Genomic DNA, 5342 nt, shown 5'->3' with positions numbered 1-5342 from the left:
AAACCACAAATAACTAAATAACAAATACACAGCTGACTGCCTTTCAGGTTATTTTTTTACAAATGTGAGCTCATTTACATTCCACATTTCACTCCCAAATACCAACACATCTAAACAGCTGAAGTTTAATAATTGCTTAGTAAAAGCTCAATCTTTGGTTTAAAATACAGTAAATAAGTTCTTCTGGCTTATTTTTATCCAGTTATAGAATGTTATTTAGTATGTTGTACCCTGTAGGTACTTAATAAGGGTTATAAATCAATTTCAACAATATAATGAAATCAGTTTGAATTTTATTATCTTCTTTTAAAAATATAGGTCTTTAATTTTAATTTTAATTTTTAAATTACAGTTGACATTCAATATTATATTAGTTTCAGGTGTATAACATAGTGGTTAGATATTTATATAACTATGAAGTGATCCCCCTGATAAGTCTAGTGCCCATCTTATACCATACAGTTATTATGATGTTATTGACTATATCCCTTATGGTACACTTTACATCCCCATGACTATTTTGTAACTATCAATTTGTACTTCTTAATCCCTTCACCTTTTCATCCAGCCCCCCAATCCCTTCCATCTGGCAACCATCACTTAGTTTATTTTTGTTTCTATGAGTCTGTTTCTGTTTCGTTTGCTTCTCTATTTCAGTTTTTAGATTCCACATATAAGTAAATTATATGGTATTTGTCTTTCTCTGTCTGACTTTTTTCACTTAGCATGATACCCTCTAGGTCCATCCATGTTGTCACGAATGGTAAGAGCTCATTTTTATGGCTGAGTAATATTCCATTATACATATGTACACACACCACATCTTCTTTATCCAGTCATCTATGGATGATGGACACTTAGGTTGCTGCCATACTTTGTCTATTGTAAATAATGTTGCAATGAGCATAAGGATGTATGTATCTTTTCAAATGAGTGTTTTGGATTTCTTTGGATAAATACCCAGAAGTACAATTGCTGGGTCATCCGTCATCAGGTAGTTCTAGTTTTAATTTTTAAAAGAATTTCTGCACCATTTTTCATAGTGGCTACACCGATTTGCAATCCCACCAACAGTGCACAACGTTTTTCTTTTCTCCACATCCCCACCAACACTTGTTTGTTGATTTATTGATGATAGCCATTCTGACAGGTGTTAGGAGATATCTCACTGTGGTTTTAATTTGCATATCTCTGATGATTAGTGACATTGAACGTCTTTTCATATGTCTATTGGCCACCCATATGTCCACTCTGGAGAAATGTTTACTCAGGTCCTCTGTCAATTTTTTAATTGGATTGTTTGAGTTTTTTGGTGTTGTATGACTTCTTTATATATTTTGGATTTTAACCCCTTATTACATGTATCATTGGTAAATATCTTCTCCCATTCAGTAGGTTGTCAAAATTTATAGGTCTTAACATATGGGATTCATTTTGCAGACTGTTGATAAAATCTATGAACCCGCTCTTCAAAAAAGTCACATTCATCAGTATACCCCTGAATTTTAATATAACTTCATGAATTCACACACCTTCCTTAGGCTGAGTCATGCCAGGATACCTGTGTTGCCTATCAATGACCACAGCTCCTGTTGGTGGCCTCTGACATACCCCTGGCTTTTCCAGGTTCTTGTAATTGCTCACGCTCTAGCCCTCTCAGATCAAGGTTAGTGGCCGCTGTTCCCAGCTGCACCTTCCTTTGTCGATCCCTAAATCCTGCTCACCCCTTTGTAAAAAGTCCCTTCATTAAGTTCTCTCAGTTTCTCAATTTAATTGTGCCACCTGGTTCCTGCTGGGACCTAGTAATATATCCTCTAAAATAGACCAGAGGTCCCAAAACCATTTCGAAAACCACTGACTTAAGAAACTAAAGTCATTCCATATGAAGATCAATTTATTTTACTGAGAAACAGAAGTTAGCATTTTTTCTTTTTAACTAGTAGAATACTTTAAAAAAGATAATTCTCTATACAAGAATGCACTCTTATATTAAAAAATTCTTGTGGAACTCTCCAGGCCCTGCAGCTTGAGAAACATGATGTTTGACATATTTTCCTGCCTGGCTTCTGGGCATCACATGTATGATAGATTTGAAAGCTTGAGTAAAAGACATAAATGGCCTCTATTGTTTGCCTTCAAGTTATATGTCTCATCATTCTGCCATGGAAGGAAATTAAAATTGTCTGACACATACTGAGTCTCAGAAAGCCACCTCATTCCTCTACAGGATCCTGTGTGCCTTCAGGTGTCTATACTACACGTAGATTCTTTAAGGATTTGATCTACAATCTTCATCTCAGGTTTAAAGCTAAGTAAACTAATCTTTAGTTATTAGGGTATCTCTTTTTCCCTTTTTAAAAAATAAATGAAATATATATGTGTGTGTACATAAATATAGTTTTTTCCCTTCTCAGTCCTCCAGGACTTTATCTTCTAAAAATCCTAAAATCATAGCCAGTGGCTCCATAATCCAATGTCTCCTAAGATGAATAACTGAAAATACTTATAATCTGCAACCTGCTTCATCATTCACTCCTCATCAGTTTTCCACTTCTGATTTCATTTTTTACTTCTTTTAAATAGGTGGCATACAATGTAGAATCAATTTGACATTTAGTTTTCTAAACTGAGCATAGTAATTTTTGTTTGACAACAAAAGCCCACCATTAAACATCTTTTTCCTCCGTGAAACCTTTAAAATAATTTAATTATTCTTTTAAGTATAACATAGTTTAAAATATCATCAGGCAAACAACCTAGAAACCAACATCATATATTTTAAGACAATAGTCAAAAGTTATTCTACCAACAGGTAGTAATTTCATAGTATGTCTATTTTTTCTAAATTTCAAAGATTTCTTGGAAAATCTGTTAGTCTCTACAATAGCTTAATCGTTAATGTAGTGAAACACTGTGGATATTCTAGAGTTAGGGAAATCATCTCAATAATCTGATTCTGCCCCATCCCTTTTAGAAAAGAAAGAGCAGATTTTCAAAAATATGGATTCTCCTTTTTATTTCCATGTCGCTTTATTTTCTTATCTGAGCTTAGAGGGTTTTTTCACATTTACATTGTCTCTGGACAATACAACCAGAAAAAAAAAAAAATTGATGAAGTAAACAAAAAATGTCACCCATGTCCCACTTACTCTGGGTAAATAATCAGCAAGGGACACCAGTCCACCACTCAAATCTGTTTCCTACACTTCGTGGTTGGTCCTATCTTTTCTTTCCTTCCCCTGGAACTCCAGTGGTCTTACCTGTTATAGAGTTGGTTCCATGATTAATTTAAGGTTGCAATGCCTTGGACCCACTCTAAGTAAACAGCAAATGATAGTACAAATATATTTATAAAGGACTGCTTTGGGCAAGTCACAATGCTAGGTGTTATGAAAGGGCAAGGCATAGTCAGTTCCTTTAAACAACTGACAGCCAATTAAGTTTGAAGCACTAAGATAAATGTGCAGACAGCTATAATTCAAAGAATAGTCTGACAGACTCCAAAGAGGTCGAAATAAAAGTGTTCTGAGGAGTCAACAGAGGGAATGATCACATGAAGGTGAAAGGATTTGAAAGGGTTTCTTGGACAAGGTGAATATTTGAGATGAGCTTTTTATTTAAGGACCATGAGTTTCAAAGAGACTCTGGGGAGGATATTGCCATCAAAGGGGAAAGTATGGAATAAGACAAAGGAGGAAAATATATGACATATGACTGGAATAGAATAGTTAAGAATCCTATTTGGCTGGAATTCGAAAGGTATTTTGGGGTTCTATTATAAAGGGCCCTAAAAGTCAGGTTGAGAAGATTAGACCTTATTTTTCCACAAAGGAAAGTGGTTGAAAAGGCATAGAGCAGGACTGATCAAAAGTTTGTTGGGAATAAGTGGGAGGAGCAGGAATAAGACTGAGATAAGTACCAGTAACAAGAAACTGTTTCTGTGTGTGGATGACCAAGACTTGACCTTTCATAATGTTCCAGGTTAGGGGGAGGGCAGAGATGGGTTAAAGATAAGCTGAGGCCAGAAAAGACATCATTTTTTTGTTAAACCTGTGAGCTCCCCTACTTGTGAAGGTCAGTACCGTCAAATTTTCACCTAATAAGTTAAGCAGCTTACATATTTCAGAATAAAAATTTCCTTTTCATGTGAAAATGATGCGTTTCCAAAGTCTTTTCTTTGTTAAAAGGCTAAGGAAAGTTCAAACATGACAGAGCCAGAGCAGTAGCTGTGGGAGAGAATGGTATTTAAAGGGCTGATGAGTGAGAGATGTCAGCAATGATCTCAGTATCTGTGTAGATAAAGTGCTTTATGGCTTTGTGACTAATAAAAAATCAGCTTTCCCAAATAAAAGTATAGTATAAAATTCAATACATTAAAAAGTAAAGGCTGAATGAAATTCTGACACATGTTACAACATGGATGATCCTTGAGGACATTATACTAGATACAAAAGGACAAATACTATATGATTTCACTTATATGAGGTACATGGAAGAGTCAAATTCATGAAGAAAGGGAGTATAATAGAGGTTACGAGGGGCTGAGGGAAAGAATAAGGGAGAGTTAGTGCTTAATGGGTACAGAGTTTCAGCTGGGATGATGAAAAATTCTGGAGATGGATGGTGGTAATGATTGCACAATAATGTCTCTGAATTGCAAAAAAAAAAAAGCTTAAGATGGTAAATATTACAATGTGTATATTTTACTACAATAACAAAGAGTAAAGGCTTGATGAGGTCTGTATTGTGGTTTTTATGATACCAAATTCTAATTTACTAATTTTTAGAGAGAAAGTTCACACTAAGTGCCCTGATAGAACCATGCCTGCTGGTTGGTATTTCTACACAGGCTTCTCTGGTGCATAGAATGAGCGAAATGATCCAAGAAGGTTGCTTAGTGAGTGAGAAACCAGAGCATGAGAGTTGGTATGGTCATAGCTACCACTAGAGAGACCGTTTTGCCTAATGTTCTCATCTTCAATATAAGAATATATCTGCCAAGGAGATCTGAATCTTTGCATCAGCCAGGCTGGGCACTCTTCTTTAAGGCAGTATAGTCAACTAAGGTTATTTTTCAAAGCACAGTTCTTCAGAGTCAGGAATTCAGTGTGAGAATATGACTAACATATGAATAGCTATCAAAAAGAACGATTAAATCTAAAATATTCACTAGAGAAAAGAGAAAAAGAACACCACTCGGGAATATCTCTACTGGATCAAAGTTGGTGATTTTAAAATGACATTTTCTTGCATCAGCCTAATATGCTTTGCTGTTGGTATAAACACTTGGGCGTCTCAATGACAGTAGAAGACCAATTAATAAGGGTATCTTTTCAGGTTAG

Source organism: Pteropus vampyrus, unplaced genomic scaffold (genome assembly GCF_000151845.1).
Source record: "Pteropus vampyrus isolate Shadow unplaced genomic scaffold, Pvam_2.0 Scaffold2, whole genome shotgun sequence".
In the NCBI taxonomy this organism is placed as follows: domain Eukaryota; kingdom Metazoa; phylum Chordata; class Mammalia; order Chiroptera; family Pteropodidae; genus Pteropus; species Pteropus vampyrus.
The sequence above is the reverse complement of the archived record's forward strand: the minus strand, read 5'-3'. Positions refer to the sequence as shown.